Consider the following 25799-nt stretch of genomic DNA (forward strand, 5'->3'; position numbering starts at 1 on the left):
AGGCCTGTCACCAGGCTTGTGTTCCACTGAGAGACCAAGACAGACAAGGGCTGACCAAGGCCACCTGAATATTCCACTGGGTCAGAATTTACTGGGGAGACAGAAAGAGTAGGCATTTTAGGCAGAGGGAGGCAAGAGTCAGGACATGAGAAAGGACCCCAGGGAACCAGCAGATGCTGTCCTGGGCCCAAGGGCTCATCCACGATGGGGTCGAGGGGAGGCAGGGCTGGGAGGCAGCAGTACTAGATGGAAGCAACCTCAGCAAGAGGTGAGAGGTTCTGAACTTCCCTGAGCCCAGGACAGCTGTCAAGGTGCACGGTGGGGAGGGACCTGCCATGTAGCATATGCATCTGGCTGCTGAACTGGTGGTAGATGGGGGCTGTAGGGTTTCCAGGCTAACACCATGGTCAGACTGGGGAGTGCTCTGGAGAGAGAAAGGGCCTAAGCCAAGTGATCTGTTGGTGGTGAAGAGGTGACAGGTACAGAAGATGCCAAGGAAGCAGGAGGGCTAGAACCCTGGGGACAGCTTGGGCAGGCACTGGGGACAAGGACAGGGGAATGATCATTCTAGAAGCTCTGAGTTCATGAGGCTGAATCAGAGTTGCTGCCATTGGCAGAAATAGGAGGGGGTGGGGCTATAAATGTTCTGTAAGAGTAGTCGCCATTGTTTTCTGGCCCACACTGTGGTCCCCCACACCACTGCCCTCTGCAGTGACCCTGGGCTGGACACCTGCATGCAGGAGTGATGATGGATGGTGAGGGAAGAACCAGAGGCACAGAGAGGGTCATGCAGAGCGTGTGTTGCTAGAAAGAGGAGAGGAAGGAGAATGGGCAAAGGAGAGGGAGGTCAGAGCAGGCTGAGCTGGCATCTGAGCTGGCATTGGCAGCCCAGGGGACAGCTCAGACAGGGTGGGCTTTAAGGGAGATTTGAGGGGGAAGTGTCCACTCTGCTTTCTTGCTTGTACAATCAAGGGTTCTCATGGTGAGGCAGGCCTAAGAAACACCCTGACACATTTATCCAGACACATTTAAATACCTCCAGGCTGACTTGCCATTAAGCCAGACCTGCCAACCCTCAGTGACATGTATGCCCACACCTAGCAATCTGCGTATTTAACCGTTGTCATTAAGGACTCCTCCAAAATAATAACTAAAAGAAGTTATCTTTGTTACTATTATCTAAGGTCCTGCCCACTAGCCTCGGGGCCCCAGGAATACACGCATAAACACATTCTCAATTTATCTTGTTTTCAGTCTCACAAAGACTGTGTGTGTGAACAGAAGCTGGGGAAGACAGCAGCCATCTATTATTAAATAAACTGAGCTGTCAATACAGGCACAGCCCGCAAATTAGCAGCTTGTCAATGCCGGTTAGGAGCAGGCAGCCGCGTGCGGGACGTGGTGTGATAGAAGTCCGAGCTTGCTTTCTACTTCTGCGTCCTTTCTGGTAGAGAACTGGGAGTTGGTAACACAAGCAGAGATGTGTTAATCCTGAAGGCTACTGCTGAGCCAAATAGTCTTTTTGAGGTGACTCTGGTGGGGGCGAATTGGGTTGAGCCAGAGGCTTCCCCACTGAACCCAAGTCTAATGAACTCTCTGCCCCCCAAAGTGCTCCGTGTCACCCCCTTTAAACTGACCCCCTCTTGCAGAGAGCTGACGAATACAGCAGGGAGAGTGGGGCCGGCAGAGGTTTTTGTGTGTGATGAGATGCACAGACACAGACGTGACTGTCACGGTGGAAGGGATTTTCCTACTCACAGATGCCTAGAAGCAGGAGGGGTGGCCAGCACCAGAAACCCCCAGGGAGTCCTGGGCTCAGTCAGGAGGCAGATGCAGTGGGGGAACATGGACCAGCATCTTTGTTGTGGTTTCTGTGGGAAGGAGCAGGGGTGGCAGGGAGAACAGGACTGGGTAGTTGTTTAAATAGTCCAGGAGGGCCCTGGTCCACAGGGGCTGGCTCTAGGCATCTGCATCCTGGCCCTGGAGCAGCTAATTGGAACAGCAACAGTGGATGGTGGTGGCTTGGAGGAGCTGGTGGGGTCTTGGGCTCTGGCCTGAGGGGTGGTGCATGTGAAAAATGTGCTCCCAAGACAGCTGGCAGGGACCTCCAAGAGGCAGGTAGCTGTGGGAGGGCTGTCCTGCACAGAGGGCAAGGCTACAGGTATCCAAATATCCTAACACATAGCCAGACACAGTGGCAAATAATATTATATTAATATAATAATATAATCCCGGCACTCTGGGAAGCTGAGACAGGAGGATCACAAGTTTGAACCCTGCAATTCAGTAACTTAGTGAGACCTTGTCCTAAAATAAAAAATAAGAAAACCCTGGGGATATAGCTCAGTGTGAACACCCTGGGTTCAATCTGCAGTACCACAAGAAAAAATTTGTAATACAGAAAATAAAGAATGGCGAACATAGCAGAGCTGCAGCCCAGTGGCCAGGGACACATTGACTCGAGGGAGGTGATTAGGAGTGGGTTCAGACTTTGCATCTCAGCATGTCCCATGCCTAAATCTGCAGCCCAAGCACAGGCAGAAGATGTGAGCACACCGTGGCTGCCAGCACCTCAGCAGCAGCAGAAACTGCCGAAGTCCCCAGGCTTCAGAGCAGTTTTCAGAGATGGCTCTGCAGGGCTCAAGTGGTTTAATGGTCCCAGGAGGCTTTTGTCAGCTGCAGAAAGGGAAGTGGAGTGCTACAGTGCTGATCTATGGAAGGTGTTCAGGCTCTGACTGGTCCGGCCATGCCAGCAGGAAGACCTTGTCCCAGCCTGCTGTGCAGATCCCAGCTTGGAATGAAGACCTGTGATCAGGGTCCCTCCAGCACAAGACAGCCAGTGGATACAGACACTGAACCTGCAGTGCTCCAGGCTGGGAATGCAGCCTGCAGAGCTGGCTCTCATGATTAAGGCTGAATGCTGAGCTGCTCTGAGACCACCACCATTGCTCCTTCCAGCCTTGTTCCTCAAAGAGAGTAACTCCCGAGGCCACCAGCCACCATGGGAACAGCCAGGTGGGGAGACCTCTGCTACTTCCCTGTGCCTAGTGACTGAAGCTCATGTGGCTGAGCTGTAGGAGGAGCCTATAAAATGTGCAAAGTATCCCACAGAGACCAAAATGATGAAGCCTTGGCCCAGTGCCCACCAGCTGCTCTTGGTCCTGTGTTAAAAACTGTTAGCTCTCAGGGACACAAGCTAAGGGTAGGATGTAGTTTGTCTCCTGGAAGTGATGTTAGGTTCTTTCATGTTTGAGTCTCCTCTCATACAGAGGGATTCGTGGTGCACATGAATCTCATCAAAGTCCCCAAAACCCCCATTGTGCCAGGGACGGGCATCAAACTCACTGTTCGGAGCTGCTGCCCTTTTTATGGCATCAAGGCCAAGAGGTGTGGAAGTCTTCATGGGCTTATTCCAAGTTTGCTCCCTCCCTCCTCTATGCCCTGGGATCACAGGAGAGCCCACCTTTGAGGTCTTTTTGGTGAAACCCTCCACCAAGTTGTGCCCACCCATCAAGGGCAACATTCTAGCCCTGAGCTGCTGGGTCTTATGCTATGGACTTGTCACCTTTAATCCTCATGACTGCACCTGGAGGCAGATTCTGCAACTACCCCACACTACAGGTGAACAACCAAGGTAATGAAAGGCTGAGAGGCTAACTTTTGAAAGCAGCCCAGGCCCTGGCAGACCATGGGTTAACTGCCAACCAGGCCTGTCTTACATCTCCTCAACTTTCTCGGGAGCTGGAGGAACCAAAGCTTCTGGACACCACAGCTGTTCCTGAGTGGAATTTCTGCTGGTTTTCTTTAATGCTACGAGTGATCATCTAGTTGTTGCTTAAATTCAAACCACACAACTATGTTCTCTGTGTCCACCTGAGTGCCACAGGAAGATGGAAGGATTGGAGCTGGCTAAGCTCCCCCACCAGTCCTGGGACAGGCCCCTGACCCCAGCAGTCCCCATGGACCCTGAGCACAGCTTTCCCAACACCTGGCCCATTATCTACTTGCATTGTGCAGTAGGTTGGTTGAGAGAGATTTCTGAAAATCTTAGAGGAGTGAACAGGCTGGCTTCTTAGGGGATTTGCTCAGGAAATGAGATTTATCCATCTCCCAAAGGAGAAATCACATGTCTAAATTATTGATAGCAAAACATGCTCATCTAAAAGGCTGCCCTACCCTGATCATCTACGTGCTGAATGATGCTCTGTCCTGCGTATTAATTCAGCTCCCTCCACTGTCTCTGTCTCTTCTGCCCCAAATGGGGCTGCTTACGCACACGCTTGGGGAGTACCAATCCGACCAGGGAGGTGATACACTTTCAGGTTTCCAAGGAGCACCCTCCAAAAGGCATGGGATAGGTCTTGGGGGCTTACTGGCCTAGGAGAGACCTCCCAACTGCAGCTACAGACACATCCCAGGCCAATTCCCCATGCAGAAGAACAGCCAATTTTTAAAGAAACGAAAGGGACAGGAGCCAAGATGTACCTGCCAAGTGGAGACTGGATGGCTGCCCAGGCATGGCCAGCTCTAGCTGCATTTTAGCTGAGTGTTGGAGAGAACGTGGTGTGCAGAGCTGGCTCCACATGTGGAGGGTACCTCAGGTGGCTCAGGTACCTTTCCTTTATGTTAGAAAGAAGGACAGGCAGGAAGAGAGTGAAAGGGACAAGAGGTGAGAGATGGCAGAACAGTCACAAGGTGCTCTTGGCTGCAGCCCTAGGGCCTTCTGGGGCTGGTACTGTGCTCTTCTCATGCACTGCTGTGCCTCTGTGCTGGACCACAAGGCAGCACCTGTCCCCCAGTGTGAGTCTGCAACTACTGGGAGGGTCACAGGAGACTGGGACTCCTCTTGCCCTGATCTCTCTGTGCATAGTATGCATCCATTATCATGATCACATAAGATAGGATGGGAACATGACAGTAGGTGGAAGCCAAGATCAGAAAATGGAAAAGATGGGACAGAAAAATAAGAGGAGCCTTTAAGTACAAGTAGCAAGGCTTAGCTACAGTTTTTCTTAGCCAATTTGCTAGTGGCCAAAGAAAAAGGAAAATGTGGCCAGAAGCACAAGATTCTCATTGTCTTAAAAAGTGGCTCATAGTCCAAATGTTCATCAACAAGTGAATGGCTATGCGCAGCGTGGCACATCCATACAGTGGAGTAGTATTCTGCCTTAAAAAGGAATGGCTCACTGACACAGGCCAGGTGGTGGGCAGACCTTGAAGGTGTGATGCTCAGTGAAAGGAGCCAGGACAAATTCTGTGATGCCACCCACAGGAGGTCCCTGGAGTCATCAAAGTCAGAGACAGACAGGAGGACGGGGGTGGCAGGGGTGGGGAGGGCCTGGGGACGTTGTGCAGTGGGGATAGAGCTTGAGTTTGGGAGGATGAGGAAGTCCTGGAGGTTTATGGTGGTGCTGGCTGCACAGCACTGTGAATGCACTTAATGTTCTGGAACTGCACTGAAAAATGGTCAAGATGGTAAATTTTGTTACAATTATTACTCAACAAAAAAGCAAACAAAAACAACCCCAGACTTAAAGAAGTGGCTTTGAAATATGTCTCCAGTGAACATCAGTTTTCCTGGGGCCTTTTGGTTTAAAGTTACTGCTGTGGGTCCAGCTGTGTGTCAGTGCAGCAGCCAGCACCCAGCACTGGGCAGAAAGCTCAGGTGGGGCCACCTTGTCCCCCAGTTTCCATCGGGAAGCCCAGCGCTGGAGGGTGAGCAGTGCAGGGACTGATGTGGTTGTGAAGAACCTCACAGAGAAGGCTGCGGAAGGCAGTGACTGTGGGGACAGGGCCCCTGTGGCATGGGAACCAGCCCTAGCAAAGCCAGGAGGGGTGGGGCACAGGCAGAGGGGGACAAATGTCACAAATGTCCTGGCTGTTGCTGTAGTAGTCCTCACGGAGAATGTCCTGATGTGAGCACAGGCCTTTGGGAAGGGCTCCTAAAAGATTTTCCTGGGGCTGCCATAACAAATGGCTGAGGACAACAGAAATATCCAGGCATGATGGTGCATGCCTGTCCTCCCAGCATTCTGGAGTGTCGAGGCAGGAGGCTCACAAGGTAGAGAGCCCAGCCAGGCAACTTAGTGAATTAGCAAGACTGTGTTGCAAAAATTAAAAAACAAAGGAGGGGGGTAGTTCAGTAGGAAGACCCTGGGTTCAAACCCCAGTACTGCAAAATCCGAAATGTATTTTTCCCAGTTCTGGAGCCAGAAGTGAGCAATCAAGGTGTTAAGAGAGCCTGCTCTTTTTAAAGGCTCTGAGGAGGATCTTCCGTGGCTCTCCCAGCCTCTTGGGAGTGCTGGCATCCTTGGCCTTCCTTAGCCTGCAGGCAGATCATTCCAGCCTCTGCCAGGCCTTCATGTGGCCTTCCCCTCTGTGTGTGTCACTGTGTCTTCTTCTTACAAAGACACTAGTCACTGGATTTCAGGCTCTAATTCAGTATGACCTCATCCTAACTAATTATACCTTCAAGGATTGTATTTGCAAATAAGGTCACACCCTGAGGTTCTGGGTGGACATAAATTTTGAGGGACACTCTTCTACCAGCACAGCTGGCATTTCATGCATATGTCAAAGGCCAGATGGACATCTATTTGGGAGCTTTCAGGGCCCCATGCTCTGGGCCCTCCAACTCTTTCCAGGGTCTCTGCTTCTCTTGGTGCCATCAGTCAGGCAGTGCTGGGGCTTCTTGTCTTGGCCCTGACCCATCTGAGCTGGGTTTCAGTTTACACACCTGCTCTCTAGGGGCATGAAGGGGATGCACAGCAGCGGCACAGCTTGGATGCTGTAAGTGCCACTCAGCTGTGTCCCTCCAACAGTCCCTGTGGACAAAGAGTTACTTCAGTCCAAAAGTTTTTGTAAACAAGATGTCTTCCTCAGATCCTGCCTACTGAGGGCGGTGAGGTGCCTGCAGACCTCATGCCACCAGTCCCAATCCCCATCTCTGGTCCCAAGCCGCAGCCACTGACAAGGGCACGTGGGCCTTGCAAAGTCCAACACAGTGCAAGAATCACTGGCCACAGAGAGGGGGATGGGCCCAGGGAACTGCAGAGAGAGCGGAGGGCCCACTCCTATGCAGGGCCTGGAAGCAGGTTGGAACCAGACCCACAAATGAGAATGAGGGCAGGGTCTGCTCTGTGTACAGAAGCTCTGGGCTCTAACCCAGTCTGTCCCACCTAGAGCAGAGCAAAGAGCAAAGAGAAGCCAGCGGCTAAGCAGGTCTGTATCAAATGCAGCTCCAGGGGCTGGAGATTTAGCTCAGCAGCACAGTGCCTGCCTGGCAAGCGCAAGGTCGTGAGTTCAATTCCCGGTACTGGAGAAAAACTAAAAAAAAAAAAAAAGCAAATGCAGCTCCAGCTCCGACTGGCTATGGGGTTTCAGTAAATTGCTTCACTTCTCCAAGCCCCAGACTTGCCATTGCCAAGGTATATCCCCAGAAAAGCCCAATCCCCAGCTAGTGGCTCTGTGGCATTCAACCTACGCAGGCTGTACAGTGGGTGCTCTTGTCACAGCAGCTCCAGGGGCACCTGTGCAGGCAGAGATGCACAGGCCCTGTGCAGGCCAAGGGACCTGGGCCTTAAGGGCTACTCAGGGAAAATGGTGGCCAACCCCTGCCTGGACTTCCTGGGAAAGGGGCGAGGCTGACAGAGCAACAGAGCAACAGAGCAAACCCTCTCCAGCCCTACTGCCCAGGGCCCAGGAAGAGCCAGCCCCTCCCACAGACCTGAGTGAGGCTGTGTGCCCTGCACCCAAAGCCATCCCAGTAATGGTCAGAGCCTGCCATTGCTTCCAAGCCTCCCTGACATTGGCTCAGGCCCATAGGCCAGGGCCTGTCTCCCTCCCCTTATCTCTTCAGAAGAAGAAAAACTCAAATTGCTGTGACTCTCCTGTTGTGATCCCCATCATCAAAAGTCTCACTTAAACCACCACAGTTAATTTTTATATTTGTAAAATTGCTCCCTTTACTTCCAGTTCCCTGTAGGGAAAGAGCAAAAATGGATCTAATACAAAACCCAAAGTAACACAACAAGAGAACAGTGGATGGGCAGGTTTTTAAAGCTGCCTTTTTACCCTCATGTTGCCTGCCCCTCTCAGCGGGCTGGGGTATGGGGAAGAGAGAGACCCCTCTGTGGTGGAGGCTGAGGGCTGCCCAGGTCCTTCCCAGCTCTGGTGAGCCCCTGCAGGAACTAGTACAACACCACAGACGTCCCTGCCTACCCTCAGGGTTACAATGGAGGGATCTTTTTTCCTGGAAGATGGTTTTGCATGATCACACTAACGATGGGTTTAGCTAATAGATGTGTCCTTCTCACGCCGAGGTTGGACTCACAGTCCCAGCTTAATTTCTGAAGAACGGATGCTTTCCAGGTAGAAGAGAACAGGGTTGGAGGCTTTGGGAGTTGGGAGCGCTGTCCTCAGGGTGGATATAAAGACAGCCCTATGTTGGGCTCTAGGGATAGTGGGACCTCCAAGATGTGGCCTCTTCCTGGAGGGCATTTTCTGTACAGCAGGGAGGCAGATGAGAGACTAAAGGACAGACTGGAAGCTCATCCCTACTGGAAACCAAGTGCCCCCAGGGGGACTCATTGCCCAGCTTGGCTCCCCAGAGACAGCTGGGTATTTGTAGCCCCCACAAGTCACCTGGAGGCAGCAGGCAGAGGACAGTAAGTCGGGAGCTGGACTGTGGAGACCCTTGAGCCTAGTACCTGCAACTTACTGTTCAGGACTTGCCAAAAGTGTCTCCATGATTGCTGTGCAGAGTTCACCACTGGCCTGATAGGCTGTGCTTCTCCCTAGACCAGATCCCTGCAGGTAAAGGTGACCATAACACATTATCCTGCTGAGCAGCTGCAGGCAGTGAGGCTGAGAATCTGCTGTACATCCCATGACCCCTGGAGCGTGCCCAGGGGCTATCATGAGCCGGGTGGATGGAAACGAACCTGGGGCCTCTCTCCCTTCCTCCTCCAGATTGGGCAGGTGGGACAGGGGTGCATGGGGAGAGAAAGGAAGGAAAGAGGGTGTGGGAAGGTGGGAAATGCTGGAGGAGGAAGGGAAACGCCAGTGCTCATCTCAAAACTGCAGGGCGAGACCTATGTTGTGCCCTAAGGATAGTGGAACTTCCAAGATGTGGCCTCTTGGTGGGGGTGCGTTCTGTACAGTGAGAGAGGCAGATGAGAGAATACAGGGCAGGTTGGAAGCTTATCCCTGCCAGAAGTGGAGTGACTTCCTTTCCCCGCATGGGTCCCCTTCCAGCCCTGGTGCTTGGCTCTAGACCCGCACCCAGCTGTGCGTTTGCTCAGTGAGCCTAGATGGAATGGAACGGAATCACACTGAGTCAGGAGGACGACTCACTTTATGAAAGGAAACCACAAAATAAATCAACAAGAATATCCTTAGATTCGGCTGAAGGCAGCAGTTGGGGGAAGCTCCTTATTCGATCCGTCTCATTTTGAAATGACTACTGCTCGGCGGAACTGCGGCTGCACCTGCCCCCACTCAGTGGCTCTGTAAGCTGAGAGCTGAACAGTTACGGTGGCAGAAGCTGCTTCTACCCTTTTACTGGGGAGGAGACAGAGGCTGCAGTGGGGCTACCTTGGGGATGAACTGCCTGGTGCTGGTTCAAGTTCAGCTGTCCCTGGGCCCCTGCCATGGCAAGGAGCAAGTTTGCCTACGAAATAGCAAAACATTGCTGCAGTGATTTGCATAGACCAGTAGTGTGCCCGCAAGCCCTGTGCAGTTACATGTCCTGCTTCTCCCTCCCTTCTTCCTTCCCTTCCATCCTTCCTTCCTTCCTTCCTTCTTTTTTCTTTCCTCTTCTTTCTTCTTCTTCTCCTTTCTTCTCCTTCTCTTGTTTCTTTCTTTTCTTTCTTTCTTTCTTTCTTCCTTCCTTCCTTCCTTCCTTCTTTGCAGTATTTGGGGTTGAACCCAGGGCCTTTGCACTACTCCTTAGGCCCCTTTTTAAATTTTTATTTTGAGACAAGCAAGGTCTTGCTAAATTGCTAGAATTCCCATGCTGGGCTTCAACTAGCAATCTTCCTGCCTCAGCCACCCAGAGTGCTGAGATTATAGGCATATGCCACTATGCCTGGATTCCTGCTCTGTTTTAATTCCCACTTCCCACGGAGTAGGGCATGTCTTCCTGACTGCAGGTGACAGGGTGCAGTTCAGGAGCGCCTGCCTGAGCAGGGCAAGCCAGCCACTACTAGGGGAAGTGCTTCACCAATTTGGGCCTTTCATGGGTGAAAAGAGAGGCTGACAAGAGGAGCACCTGCCCCTCTGGCTGTTGTGAGGCTGAAGGAGAGCTGTGCCCCACCGCCCCAACCACCAGCTGTTGATGGCCATGTACATGGAGATAATGATGGTGATTTTTCTCAGTCTCAAGAAACAGGCCTGGCCTGACTGCCTTTTAGTTCCAGGAGCTCTTCGCTTGCTTTCTCTTTTACAGTAAGTTTAAAAATCCATGCACACGAACAGGCTTTGCAGGATAAGGTAGTAGTGATGGCTGCGTAACAGTGTGAATATACTTTGTGCCACTGAACCACGCACTTAAAAATGGCTAAACTGGTAAACTCCAGGGATGTGTCTTTTACCACAATAAAACAATTGTGCAAGGTTTGTACAGAGAAACAAGGAGCCACAACTAAAACAAACAAGGAAAATCTAAACAAAAGAAGCAAAGTACCCAGTGCACCCGCTTGCCTGTGCATACACCTGAGCTCCAGCTCCAGCTCCAGCGATCTCCTGACAGGGACAGGATTAGAGGCGCTGGCTCAAGTGTGAGGCTTCAGCCCCCCAGCAAATGTACTGTGGGACTTTGGGTGAGAACCATGAGCTCTCTGGCTCTCCAGCACTCAATGAAAACATGAATGGGTCCTGCCACTGTGTCCTTAGCTCCAAGTTGCTTCTGCCAGTGGAAGCTACAGGAAACTGCACCTCATTTCCATCAATATACAACGGTTCCTTCTATGACCATGTATGTGATGTGATTTAGGATTTGCCTCTTTTTTAAACTTAGTATTAAAATACATTTACATGCCGTGACCACACACAGGGATACAGAATGATGTGCCTCCCCCTCAGGTGGCTAAGTGGGAGGGGTAGGAAGATACCCTGTCTGAAACTAAGCTTCCCCATCAACAATCCACAAAGTCTGCATCTGCGGACACCCTCACAGCAGGAGAGGGCTACAGGGAGGATTGGAGAGAGATGCTCAGGGTTTGGGACCAAGGAAAGAAAGGAGAAAATAAAAAGGAACATCCTGGGGTTGCAGAGAAAATGAGTTTGAGCGGAAGGATGGCTGGTCCCATCCGGCAAACAGGTCTGTTTGCCTTGGCCTTTGCCTAATAAATAACACCTCAACTCCCAGCCATAGTGGGAGCAGCCCAGCCTACCTGGGCAGGCTTCTGGGGAGAGCGCACTTTGCAGCCAGGCTTGCCTTGGCCGCCTGTGAGCGATAGCAGCTCCGGCATCCAGATGCAGGATGGCAATGTTGATTGTGATTCTCTCTCTTTTCTCTTTTTCTTTTCTTAGAGAGCCCAGAGTGCCTCGGGGAAAATTGGCTGAATAAAAGGTATAAAGACTTTTTCTTTTTTTGCTGAATAGTTTTTGACAGATATGAGCATGTTGAACATCTTGGGAGCTGCTGGTAATGAATGCCAGGAATTCCTGGGGTTTCCCATGTACCCGAGGGAGGAGAAGGTTGGGGGCTGGGAGGGAAGGTTTAGTGTTACTGAGAACCCCCAGGGCATCTCCACTCTCCACCTTCTGTGGTATTTCCACTCTCATTTCCCAGGGGACAGTTTCAAAATGTGCTGGAGAAGGCAGGACTGGGGGCCAGAGGACCCCAGAGAGGAATGCATAGAGGGAATAAGGTGTTTGTTTTAGGAAACTCCAGCTGGTCTCAGAAGCAGCAATGATTCTTCCTGCTCCTGTCTCACCCTTCTCCTTCCCTGAGAGCCCCTTGGTACCACCAGCCTATCCCCCAAGTACTAGGTGCATGGCCACCCAGCCCATCTGCAGCAAGGTCTTAGGACCGCTAGGGCAGCCCCAGGGCCCACTGGTCCAGACTGGCTCACTTCCCTACATGGCCCAGTCCCCTCTGAGTGGACACTGAGGCAATCAGCTCAGGCCCCACTGTGAACTCTCCGTGGGGACTGAATGTTGTTGACCAGAGCTTGTCTATCCCTTGTCCCTTAAAGCCCAACCCCCACAGCCCACCGGTAACTCATCTCCTCTCTGGATTCTCCTATAGAGCTTTATTTTCAGGGCTGATGATACAAATAGTGTGGATTTATTGTGAACAAAATCAGAATGTACCAACACACAATGTCTGCGATTCTTGGCCCCAGGTGGGCTTCTACCTGGGAGGGCTCTTGGGACTGAGGTAGTGTCTTGGTCAGTCTGAGCTGTTACAACACAGTAGCTAAGGCTGGGTAACTTAAGATGAACAGAAACTTGATGGTATTGGAAGCCAGGAAGTCCAGCATCACAGTGAGAGCATTCCTTAAGGGCCTTCATGCAGCATCATCACAGGGGAAGGAGAGAAAGCAGGGAAGCCAAACTCGCGCTTTTACAAGGGCACATCCGTCACATGCTGAGGGTACAACCCTGCTGACCTAATCAACTCTTACTTCAGTTTCAAAACCAATGAAATTTTAACTCCAGTTCTGGAGGGGCCCTTCTGACATGATAGAAGGTGTGTGGGCAAGGACTGCAAAATATTTTCCAAACATCAAAAATGAGAGCAGGTCTGTTGGGTTGGGGAGTGGGATGTCTTCCTAAGCCAAACACTGGAAATCTCTGCAGGTGATCTCTCTCGTGTTGTGCTTGCCTCAGCCTGCCCTTGATTCAGACAACACGGCCTGGAGGTTGATTTTGCAGGGAGATCCTGTCCTGGGATCTGTAGTACGGTGACCTAGGTAGTCTGTGGACAGGACTTTTGCCTGGGGTCCCCCATTCCACCTGCTTACTGATGGAATCTGGGCTTGGGCTCTGTGTGCTGGCTTTCCATCATGACTCAGACAGAGAGCTGGGACCAAAGGGATCCTCTCCATGTGGCTTCAGGCATCCCACAGTGGCCACCCATTCCATCAGTGACAGATACAGTTCTCCACAGAAGGAGACAGAGGGTTTGGCTGCTGGTGATTGGCCCACCTTCACCAAGTATTGAAAACAAGTCTGTTTCATCCAACAGACCCTTGGGGCAAACCCACTTAAGGGATAAAGACGCCATTCGTCCTCGGAGTAACAATGCAGAGATTTGTCAGACTTGGGTGCATGTGTTGTTTAAACAGCTTTAGTAAAGTATGTGGACTAAAAAAATACGCCAGGTGTGTGCCATTTGATAAGTCTCAGTACACATCTATACCCATGACACCGTCACCACGGTGAAGATAATGCTGCATCTGTCACTCCTCCAAGTTGCTGGTGCCCCTTTGTAATAATCTCTTCCTCCACCATCTCCTCCACACGCTCTTCCCCAGCCAGCCCACACCTGCTCTTCTCACTGCAAATAGACTGTATTTTCTAGAGTTTTATATAAATAGCATCATGCCATATGTACTTTTTTTGTTGTTTGGCTTCTCTTTCTGGCATAATGGTTTCGAGCTCTGTTGGTAGTGCTGTGTCTATAAATAGTTGGCTCCTGGTTGCCGCTGAGTAGAGTTCCATGGCATGAATGTGTGCTAACGTGTGGATCCATTTACTCCTTGAAGGACGTCTGGGTGGTTTCCAGTTGGGGGCAATTACAAATAAAGCTTGAGTGAATATTTGTGTGGAAGTCTTTTTGTAGACACATGCTTTCTCTATTCTTGAGTAAAACACCTTGGAGTGAAGCAATGGCTGGGTCCTCTGGTAAGCCTGTGCTTGAGCTCTACATTCCCACCAGTCCTTTGCAGGAGGGAAAGTTGTATATCTACCTGTACCAGCACTCTGTGCTGCCAGTCTTTTTTTTTCTTTTTTTTTTTTTTTGGTTTTTCTCTGGTACCAGGAACCGAACTCACGACCTTGCGCTTGCCAGGCAGGCGCTTTTGCCGCTGAGCTAAATCCCCAGCCCCTGTGCTGCCAGTCCTTATAATTTTAACCATCCTACTGTGTGTGCAGCGGGAAATTGCATTTCCCTGATGACTAATAATGATAAGAATCTGTTCCTGTTGTTCACCTGACATCCTTAGGTCTTCTTTGATGAAGTGTTCTCTACTCAAAGAAAATTTTGTCAGTTTTTTTAAATTGGAATGTCTGTTTTGTTTGTTGTTGAGTTTGGGAAGTTCTTTACATATTCTTGATACAAGTTCTTTATCAGATATGTGCTTTGCAGAAATTTTCTTCTAATTGATGTTTGTCTTTTGTTGTCATAGTGATGTCTTTTAAAAAGCAAAACTTTTAAATTTTGGTGAAGTGTAGAGTATCTACTTGTTCTTTGTGGATCGTGCTTTTGATATTGTATTTAAGAAATCTCAGCCTGACCCAAGGCCACAAAGATTTTATTGTCTAAGCTTTCTCCCAGCCATTCTAACAGTTTTAGGTTTTACATTTAAGTCTGAGATTTAACTTGAGTTAATTTTGTGTACCGCACGGAATATGGACTGATGTTCATTTTCCTGCATGTGGATTTGCAATGATTTCACTATTGCTTATCAGAAAGATGATCCTTCTTCCATTAAATTGACCTTACAACCTTGTCAAAAAATCACGTGTCCCAGTGATGAGTCCAGATCTGGACTTGGTATTCTGTCCCCCAATCTGCTTGGTGCCAGTACCACTCTGGGGCAGGATCACTGTAGTTTTTAGTAAGCCTTAAGATTAGGAAATGTTCCTGTTCTTCTTCTTTTTCAAAGTTGTACTGGCTATTCTAGGCCTTTCATATTTCCATGTGAATTTCTAAAACAGAAAGGCGGACAAAATGGAAAGTAAAAGAAAGGAAGGGAAGGGAAGGGAAGAGAAGAAAAGGGAGGGGAGGGGATAGGGAAGGGGAAGGGAAGGAAAATGCTTCCTGGAACTTTTGACCAAGATTACATTGAATGTGTAGATCAGCTTTTAAAATATCTTAAAACCTTTGAGTCTTCTGACTCATAATAAGATTTGCCTCTCCATTTGTTTACAACTTTGTTAATTTCTCTCAAAGCTTTGCAATTCTCAGTGTATGGGTATGTCAGATTTACCCCTAAATATTTAATACATTCATCCTATTTTATACAATCTTTTCTTTCGATTTCTGATTGTTGCTTTGTACAGAAATAAAATAGATTTTGTTGTGTATATTGATCTTGTATCTTGCAACTTTGCTAAACTCACTAGTTCTAGTAGCTTTTTTGTAGATTCTATCAGATTTTCTGCATAAATGATCATGTTGTCTGTGATTAAAGACAGTTTTACTTCTTTCTTTCCAGACTAGATATACTCTCTTTCTTTTCCTGGCCTCATTGCTCTGGCTGGTATTTCCAGCACAGCATTAAGTAGAAGTGTGAGAACAGACATTCTTGTTTTGTTCTTGACTTCAAAGCCTTTAGCTGTTACATATGATGTTAACTGTAGGGTTTTTGGTAGATTTCTTCTATTCCCAGTTCCATTCTAATATTTGGTGAGAGTTTTTATCAAGAATTGATGTAAAATTTGCCTGTGTCTGTGGAAATGATATGATTTTTCAGCATGTTAATTTGGTGAATTGCATTGGTTGATTTTCAGACTTTAACCTATCATTAATTAGTCTGTTGTCTTATTTTTTGTTTTTTCTACTTGTTCTCTATTTTCTTTTTCCTACCTTTAGCACTCCTTCTGAAATTATTCCATTTTATCTCCATCCTTGACCCTTGAACTACAGCTCTTTGCTCTGTTATTTTGAGTTACTTTAAAGTTTATAGTGTAGGTAAGTACAGCACACCTTCAAGTGATATTAATATTTCATTGATATTTTTATCATATGTTTTAATTATATGTTGTTAACTTTATAGTATAATGTTATTATGTTTGCTTAGTCAGTTATGTTATAAAGAAATTAAGTAAAAAGAGAAAAGTCACATATTTACCAACACAATTACCATTTCAATGGTCTCCATTCCATAATGTCAATCTGTGTTTACAACTATTACCATCACCTTTCTACCTGAAGTGCCTCCTTTAATAACTCCATAGTGTAAGTCTGCTAGTAATAAATTCTTTTAGCATTTGCACATCTAAAAATTCTCTACTTCAGCTTTGTCTTTGAAAGACATTTTATCTGGGTATAGAATTTGAGGTTGATGGCTCTGTTTTCTACCAGTACTTCAAAAATGTTGCTGTGGTATCTTTTAGTTTGCCTGGTTTCAGTGTGTGCCACGTTTTCATCTTTAATCCTCAGTACATAGTGCACCTTTTCTATTGTTAAGATTTTCTCTTTATTACTGATTTTAAGTAATTTGATGATGATTTGTTTAGGAGTCATTTTCAACAAGTTTCTTGGGCTTCTTGGGTCTGTGGGTTTTTAGTCTTTATCACATTTTGTAATATTTTCATCCATTATTTCCTCAAATATTTCTTCTGTCTTCCACTCCCTTCAGAGATTCTCAAATACATATATATTAGCTACTTGAAATTGTAATGCAGCTTGCTGATGACCTTTTCAACTATATAAATCATTTTATCTGTATATTTCATTTGGAGTGCTTTCTATTCTTTCTTCAATTCGTTAATCATGGGCTGGGGATATAGCTTAGTGGCACAGAACCTTCCTGGAAAGCACAAGGTCCTGAGTTTGATTTCTGGTATCAAAAAGAAAGAGCTGGGCATGGTGGCACATGTCTGTAATCCCAGCACTCAGGAGGCTAAGGCAGAAGGATCACTGCATGTTCGAAGCCAGTGTAGGCTACAAAATGAGTTCAAGGCCAGTCTGAATTACATAGTGAAACCCTTTCTCAAAAAGACAAAAAAGAATTCATTAATCATTGCTCTGCAATGTTTAATCTGCCATTAATCCCATCAAATGTAAATTTTTCATCTCAGACACAGTTTATATCTCTACAAGTTCATTTTGGGGTGTTCTTTGTATGTCTATGTCAACTTATAAGCATATGGAATGAGGTACACAATAACTGTTTTAATATCTTCACCTGCTAATTCTAGCATCTGTGTCAGTTATGGGTCAATTTCAAATGACTGATATTTCTCCTCACTTGGGGTTAGATTTCTGTGCCTCTTTGCATGCCTGATAATCTTTGATTGCATGTTGGACATTGTAAATCTTACCTCTTGGGTGCTGGGTACATTTGTATATCTGTGCATATTCTTGAGCCTTGCTCTGGGATGCAGTTAAGTTACTTGGAATAGATTTAATGCAGTCCTAGCTTTTCAGGATGTTAGTTGGGCCCAGAACTTTGTTTATTCTGAGTCTGATCATTTGTATTATTAAGAGGAAACTCTGCATGCTCTACCCCAGCCCCCAAATTGTGAAGTATTCCAGTGCCACTACAACTGGTAAGGACATAACCATCACCAGCCCAACACAGGTGTTGAGCACTGGTTCCTCTAATCTTTGCAGGTATTTCTCACGTTGGCCCTTGGTAGTTTCCTCCAGTGCTGTGCTGAACAGTATCAGGTTAAGTGCTCCGTGGGGCCTCTCTGCAGCTCTCTAGACTCCCTCTCTGTCCAGATTACCCCTCCCCAGTACTCTGCTGGCAACTTAGCGATCCTGGTTTCTCACCTTTCAGCTCTATCTCTTCAGCTGAGGGTGTGTCCTGGCTCTTTCAGGACTGAAAGAGCCTGAAATGGCCTGAAATGGCCTGAAAATTTTCTCACAGCTGTGGAGATCATGGGACTTCTCTCACTGATTTCCCAACTCTCAAGGACCTTGCCCTGTACTGCCTCATCTCCAAGGCCCTGCCAGCCCCTCTCTGGTTTGTTGTCATTGTCCCGGGTAAGAGGTTGCCACAGTCCCTGCTTCTCCAACTTGATTGAAAGTGGAAACTGTTCTTTCTTTACACTGATCTGCCTGTGCTGTGACAGCTTGGCCTGCTGGAGCACATGTGCACATACACACATCCTTGACAGGTATCACCCTTTAAATGTCACTGTGTGTCATGGGCATCCCCCTTAGTCCCCAGTAAGAACCACTGAGGAGGAAATGTTGGAGGTTAAAGCTATCCGTCCTCTTATCACAGCCTCGAGGCTTCACCTCAGCTGAGCCAGGTATGGCTAGGGCCTTACTCTTGTCCTTTGTCCAGGCACAGCATGACAAGGGCTGTCATCCCATTTGGTCCCCACCCCAGGCTGTTAAGGAAACAGGAGTAGTGCTGCTACCCTATCCTACAGATGAGGAAACTGAGGCTCAGAGTGCACCCAGGCTCACATTGTATGTGGCCAAGGCAAGATAGTAGCCCTGGTTGTCCAGGGTTGAGAACAGCCTCATAAGAGAGTGGGCATTTCCTGGGGTGGGTCTCTGAGCCCTCCCCTCCCATACCACCTCCCGCCACACCCAGGGAGCTCACTACCCAGCATGAGATACAGAGGACTCAACCTTCCTGCTGTTCAGGCTCCTGGGCCTGTGGGAGAACACATCCACTGCTAGTGTTGTTCATCCAAGTTTGGGGAGTCCAAAGTGCCTATCACTGTAGAGTGTTTGAGATGAAATTGATGTCAAGAGCTCTTCGGTGTGTACCCATTTACATGTCCAGACTAGTGCATCAGGTGTGTGTGCGGAGGGGTTAAATTCCCAGAACCGTGGACTGAGGAGGGCTAACCCAAACTCAGGCCCATTTCTGACTCTGAGGCCAAAGCTGCATTGCCTTATACCAGGGAAGCCATGTGGGCACTGCCTGCTGGAAAACCAGTACCCAAGCCCTCAGAGTCTGCACTGCAGAACATCAGAGGGTCCCTGGTGCCTCCCCTGCATGCCGTGTGCCTCCAGCTGGATGGTTGTGTTGTCTGTGGAAGGAGTGGGACATTAACCACTAGGGCTGGGATTGGAGGGCAGCAGCGGAAAAGGTGACGCATGCATGTGTATGTGTGTGAAAGTACAAAAACCCAAGTCTGTGTTTTCCCCAGAGTATTAATTACCACTGGAGAGGAAGCTTGTCTGGGCATGTTCCGCTTGGCCAGAGTAATTTATCATCGGGTTTTCAGGAACAGGAGGCGGGTCATGCATGGTGCAGAGAGCAGTAGCCCATCTGCTCAGAGTAGATGCAGCCCAGCCCACAGCACAGGCCGAGGGCTGGGTGGGAGGAGGTGAGTTGGCAGCCTCCACAGAGTCCTGGTAAGGCCAAGAGCAGCTCAGTGGGAGAAACTGTCCATCCCTCTCAAATGGAGGGAGGGGCAGAAAGTGTGAGCACCAGGCAGCCGGCCATCCAGACTCCACTGCTCATGACCCCACAGACCTTTCATAAGACTGACTGTGGCCCGTGGTCTCCAAGACTCAGGTCCTCAAGGCAGGCACGTCTGTCCCTACAGGTGGCTAAAAAGTGATACCTCTCCACTCAACACTGAGTGACTTAGGGACCCTGGCAAGGTGACAGCTATAACTCAGGACCTCTGTGGCCCTGGTATGACCAGTTAGGATGCATAAGCAACTCAGAGGCTTGGAGCAGCCCTTCCCCTGCCTCCAGGTTTCCCTGACCCTCACCTGGACAGCAGGCGTCCACCTGTGTCCCTAGGGTGCTAATCATCACCCTGGGCACTTTGTTTCTGCCTTGTCAGCCTCGCTCCTGTGGTCCAGTGTGAGTTAGGGAACAAGAAACATCACCAGGAGGCAGCCCTTGCCCACCACCCTACCCACGACACTGAGCAGGGCCTGTGACGGCTCCTCCCCTAAAGGGACAGTCCAAAGGCAGAATGGGTGGCCACTCACCTTGTGGGCTGTGAGCACAGCCAGCCACATGTTTGGACATGTGACCCAGAACTGGCCCCTGCCCTGTGAGCTGGCTTTCTAGCAGACAGTCACCCTCCCCTCTAGCAGGGGAATGGGATCTCTGACACCCAGGAGCCATCTCTTCCCACCCTGTGGGACAGAGGACACCAGCAGGGAAGAAAAGGAGAGTCTCTTAGAAGCATGGCTTGCTGGCCTCTGACATGTGCCCTGGCACACAGAACTGGTGGTCTCAGCCCAAACCAGTGAGACATCCTGTGTTCCTTTGTCATCGTCTGGTCTGCCAGCTAGTGGGCAGGGCAGTTGAGTTGAGGGGCAGGGCCATCCTGAGTCCTCAGGGAAGGGAATGTGGCAATCCCACTTTACCAAAAGAAAAACTAAGGCTCAGAGGGGTTAAGTATTTGCTCAAAGCCATCTAGCCGGTCCGCAGCTGAGCTGGAGGGTGAGTCAGTACTGAGCAGGTTCTCCTGCATGTGGTGTGGTCCCCCAGCTGTTCTCTTGCTCAACACAGGGACAAACCCTGACCATGCTGATCAGGCCAAGAAGCAGCCCTACTCTCAGTGGGCACCTGGTCTTGAGAAACCATGGCTGAGTGGAAATGGTCATGAGACCCATCTCTGGACACGGAACCTCCCTCTTTTGAAGGAATGTGCTGCTGGGGGTGCTGATGATCCTTTTACATTTTAAAGCCCAAGCTGGAAGGCGCCCCTCTCTGTTGCAAATTCTCCTGACTGTCAGTTCTCTTGGAGAAAGGCCAAAGTCCTGTGTGAAACCTCTTATGATCTGACCCCATTACTTTTCTGACCTCCTCCCTCACTGTTCCCACTTTGCCCCATTACTTCAGCCAGTGAGTAGCCTTGCCCACTCCCTGAAAACCAGATGCCTCCCCATGATGGGGCCATGGCTTGGTGTCCTTTTGCTGGGCCCTCTCCCCGGAGACCAAAGGGCTCCTTCCCTCACTCATTCAGTTTGGCCTGACACTATCTCCTCAGGCCCATCCTGACCTCCCCTCGGAGGTCCCACCCCTTCTTTCCCTGGCCCCTCCCCATTTCTCCCAGCCCCCTTCCTACTAGACCCTCTCCCAGATCTCCTCTTGCCAGGCCCCTCCTGCCAGGCTCCTCCTGCCAGGTTCTCCCAGGTCCTATCCCCTGCTCTTGCCACCATCCACACTCTGGAGATCACTTTCTTGTGTCCCGTGTTTGTTGACCACCCCTCCCATGAAGGGCAACCCTGTGGTTGGCACTGCACAAGCCTGTGCCCTGGCTAATGAGGTAGAAGGGATCTCTGGAGCCTCTAGCTCTGCACAGCGTCCTCGCAGCTGCTGGGCCTTGTCAGTCCTGGAGGCATTGACCTGCTGTCCAAGTGGCCTCTTGGTTACCGAGGAGGTCCAGAGCCAGTTTGGCAGTCATGCGCCCAGGCTGTGCACTCTGCAAAACTGGTGAGGAGGGTGGACAATGCAGGACCTTTAAACACAGCCTTCCCTCTTAAATGTACCTGTCCACAGGAATCTGCCCAAGGCAGGCAAGATGACACCCTGCCTTTCCAAGGTGGAGAAAGATTGACGCTGTAGCCCCACTGAGGCTGGGGCATGGATTTGAGGGCCTCTTTTATAAGGAGACTGCCAATGGTAAGATTGGAATGGCATTCAGAATTGTTCGAGTGGCCATGTCCGGAAAGCACCGGCTGCCCAGGAGTCTCTGATAATGTGCCACAAGGCTCTGTTCTCAACCCTATTCAAGTCACGATCTGTGTCGGTGTCTTATGTAAGCATTTATAGGCATGAAGATCAGGTTCTGGCTAATCTAAAGCTGAGAGGAATAACTAATCATTTGCCTTGTTTACTGGTTTGAGCCAGAGATGAAACTTAACTAAATGTAATAAGAACAAATATGAAATCTTGCTTGTTGGCCCAAAAACACTATTCCAGCGAGTACAATAGAAGAGTTAGGGGCTTTGATCAGTGAAGAGTTCAGTACAATTAGGGTGAACAAGTAACTCACCCAAACTAGAGCACTGAGGGTAATTAAGGTGCAAACCATGAGTGTCCTGGGCACACTGAGGGTATGGTCACCCAGGACATAGTGGCTGTCCTCGAAAGCCAAACACAGCACATTCCTGGAGTGGGGAGGTAAGCTTGAGCCTCACTGGCCATGGTCAGAGTCACCTGGGAACTTTGGCTTTACTTTGATGTCCCTGCTGTGGGCCAGGGATTCTCGAAACTGAGGGGACAAGCAGGGTGGAGGATCCCAGGGGGATGGCGTTGGGGACTAGCATCTGGTGCACAGAGCTAGAAAGCACCACCAGGCTGACTACAAAAGAGACCAGTGCCCCATCTGCATGGCCTCGAGTGCAAAAGTAAGATCAGGAGCAAAGCCAGAGGGGATGGCTGTCAGGCTGCCAGAGGAAGAACTTTCTAGGGAGGACAGTGGACCATTCGGGAGTGGGCACCTGACCTCCCCACCTGATAGCCACTGCTGGAAGCAGGGGCTACAGAGGACCTCCTGTGGCCCAGAAGGGAGGGCCCAGGTGACTCCCAAAGGCTTCTGAAGGCGAGTCATGCTTTAGTGGCCACCGTATGTCACTGCTTGGGAAGTCAGAGTCTGCACTGCAGCACTCTAAATCAGGACACAGCACAAAAGAAGTCAGGGGATGGGACTCCATCTGCCTTCCCTGCCCCACTGTCCTCCCCTGCCTCTGCTTCTTCTGCCGTTCCAGGCTCTGCAGAGGTGCAGTCCCCTCCCTCCGAGTGCCCTCCCTGCTGCTGAATTATTGAGAGCACAGTTTGCTTTATGGCTATGCTAGAGGGGAGCTGCAGCAGAGCAACTGAGCTTGGAGCATGTCACTGGTCCTGGAGGTCTCAACAGGCCTGAGCATCCCTGCCCAGAACCCCCCAAAGGGGGAGCATCCTCCAGCCCCCCACCCCCTGAATCCTTGTTTACTCATAACTGCTGACCTGCAACCAGAGGATGCTGCATCTGCCTCCAGTCTGGTGCTACCAGCCTAAAAGGCTGTGGATTGAATTTGTGACAAATGTCATTGCCTGGTCCAGGTGCAGGACAGGGACTCCTCTAAGGACCTGGGCGGTCCCCCTACCACTTCCAGAGCAGCTGTAGATGTGACCGGCCTGCCTGTGGGGGTCACTGTGTGTACCGCAGCAGTACGCATATGGGGCAGGCAGCATGTGGCTATGTGTGCGTGCGCGTGTGTGTGTGCATGTGTGCTGCTGCTACTGCTGTGTGTGTGTGTGTGTGTGTGTGTGTGTGTGTGTGCGCACTCCCTGGTACAGGTACTTGTTTGCAGGCAGCTCTGGGTCCCCTGCTTGTGTGCTGCAGGTGTGGATACTTGGAGAAGGAAGTCCCACCTGTGAGGTAGATTTTCGGGAGCAGGAGTAGTATAGCCACCTAGAGTTAGAGGCTGCAGATATGTAGTTTGTCAGGAAGCAGTGGGCTGAGTGGGCAGGGAAGGGACCCCCACCGGTATCCCCCAGAGGCCCAGCATGTGAAGTCCATCCTTGCCATCTGAGTTTTCCAGAACTAAGCACCACCGGTGCTGGGATCATCGGAGTCCCTGGTCACATAGGGAACTGCTCCATCCTCTGAGGAGCTCTGCAGACTACTCTCCCTAAGAAGCAACTCAGCTCAAGCTCAGTAATGGACAAGTTTGCTCTTTATGGGCACCTTTGGGCACCAGTGCCAGGCTGACTGCCCTCGTGGTACAGCTGTGTGGCCAAGCCCTCCCCTTTGTTGTCAGTACAGTGTAATGAAAAGGCTGTGTAAGTCAACAGGGAGGAGGGGACAGGGCTAGTTTGGTGGCCACTGTCATCTCTGAGAGCTTTCTGAGCCCAAAGCCCAGCTCCCTAGGGCCTCTGGATGTGCCCAGGAGGAAATGTGGCCAGGAGCCAGCCCTGAGCATTGTATCCACGGCATAGCTGCTCCTCCACCTCGACAAGATCTGTGAAGTGATAACCAGAGTTCCCAGCAGATGCAGGGCTCGTAACAGGTGCCATCCCAGAACTCTGGCCTTTGGAAAGCATAAGGCCCAGCCCTTCTCACACCACCAGGAAGTTGTGAGACCAGTCAAGCTGGCTTCTCTTTGCAGTCACCCATCCATGCGTGGCACTGAGTTAGGGGAGGTGAGTTTTTCTGTGTATACAGCCTCACTGATCTGTGCAACCACCCTGGAAGCAGTGCTGCTCTTGCCATTTCTGTCTGGAAATGAGGAAGTGGAACTGGAGGCTCCTGCAGGAGGGTGGCTCTGGGTGGTGGGTGTGCACGGCAGGGGTGTGCATGGCCGAGCAAGGCTTAGAAGGATGTTGGGCCTCTGCACCAGGGCTGGCTCCTCAGTTCTAAGTGCCACATACGGGGAATTGAGCCCCAATCGGGCACCTCTTTTTCCTACCCTCTAACCTCTTTAGCTTGTGAAGCCTTCACAGAGCCATTCTGGAGCTCAGACCTGAGTACTCACCCACTCTTGCCCTCCAAGCCCCTTTCTACCCCAACCTCCATCCTTCTCACCCCACCAGGTATTCTTGTCAATGCCAGAGGCTCAAAGGCCCATGCCCATGACTGTCTTGTATGGCACCTCCGATGGGTTGGCTTCCGTGGGGACCCAGGGTGTCCACCAAACTGTGCCTCTCCATTCCCCTCAACCCTTCTTCCCCAGCCGAGCTTGTGTGAGGTAATGACAGGTGGTCCCTCCAAAGCCAGCCACCAGCCTGTCTGCATCTGCCCTCCCCACCCAGCCACCTTCCAGAGAAGAGAAGTGTGGGGCTGTGTAAAGCAGCTCCTGAGAAGAATAGAAGGCCACCACCTGCAGCTACTTGAGGAAAGAGTGAGGCCTGGGGACTGCAGGCAGCCATCCACGCCACTGGCCTCTGGGCCTTTTCCCTCGCTTAAAGAAAAGAGAACCATTGAAGAAAGGCTTTCTTTGTTCTCTCCAAGTAGCAGGCAGCATCCCCAGGGCAGTCTAGTGAAGGGACCTCCCCTCCTGGCTCTGGACCTGGGTCCTTGGGTTTTGCCTGGCCTGGGACAATGAGCAGAGTTTGCAAGTTCAGCCTTCTCCTGACCGTTGTGCAGGGCTGAGAAGGCCCAGAAAGCCACACATCCTACCCCGACAGCAGGTTAATCCAGGGCAGCCAAATGCCTCACTACTGGGACAGCATGTGGATAGATGTTAGACAGACCCATGCACAGCCTGGCCCTTCTGCCTCCTCTGTATCAATATGCCATCAACTTCCACCCTGGTTAGCTCTGTTGGTCAGAGTACCAGGAGCCTGAGATGCCCTCTGCTCTGCAGGACCTGCTCTTCCTCTGCTTGGTAGGTGCTAGAGTATTGCAATGCTGTAGCTCAACTCTGAGCAGAAGGTGGGGGCAGCAGAGTGACTGTGATGGGCTGAGCCAGGCAAGACCCCTCAATGGGCGAGCCCAGAGTAGGCACAGAGGGCAACTGAGTCTCGGGGGAGGGGACCAAGGAGTAAGCAGGAGGGGGGAGGAGAGTCAGCCATCCTGGGACAGCTGCAAGTGACATTTGAACAGCATGCCTACAAGGGCACAGAATCCCTACCCTGCCCAAATGCCAGCAGCAACTGCCCCAGCTCCCACCACTGAGCCTCTCCTCGCCTCCTCCCCACCCTGAGCTGCATTTCCAAAATGCACGGACCCAGGACCCCTGGGAGTCAGACATAGCTGGCAGCCACCAGGGACCCAGCGGCCCCTGCTTCGCTGGCCATTCCCACATAGGACAGAACCAGCTTGCGGCTGGGTCTGGCCTGTTGACAGAAAACACTCAAGGTAGGCTGAGAGTCCTGTGGAAAGGCCTGTTCTGCCTGAGTGCTCATCCTCGAGGGCTTGCCTGACTCTCCTGGGGGCCCTGCTTCCCACCAGGGCTCTGTCTGTCCTTGTCCACACACAGGCAGGCCCTGGGCAATGTGCTGGAGTATCCCCTCCCAGAGCCTCCCAGCTATTTTAGG

The 25799-nt window shown here is 50.4% G+C and overlaps 1 protein-coding gene across 6 annotated transcripts in view; it reads left to right on the forward strand.

Moving 5' to 3' along the window:
- The window catches only part of Rbfox3 (RNA binding protein, fox-1 homolog (C. elegans) 3), a 403153-nt gene that overhangs the window by 268513 nt on the left and 108841 nt on the right, over positions 1–25799 (forward strand). For 5 of the 6 annotated variants that reach the window (XM_005407339.2, XM_013506116.1, XM_005407340.2 and 2 more), the window contains exon 4: positions 11533–11572. The exons of the other annotated variant lie outside the window; for it this stretch is intronic. The gene's annotated coding sequence lies outside the window, so the exon portion shown is untranslated. The remainder of the gene's footprint in view (positions 1–11532; positions 11573–25799) is intronic. 6 annotated transcript variants of the gene reach the window in all.

This window comes from Chinchilla lanigera, unplaced genomic scaffold (assembly GCF_000276665.1).
Source record: "Chinchilla lanigera isolate Chin_1 unplaced genomic scaffold, ChiLan1.0 scaffold00105, whole genome shotgun sequence".
Classification (NCBI taxonomy): domain Eukaryota; kingdom Metazoa; phylum Chordata; class Mammalia; order Rodentia; family Chinchillidae; genus Chinchilla; species Chinchilla lanigera.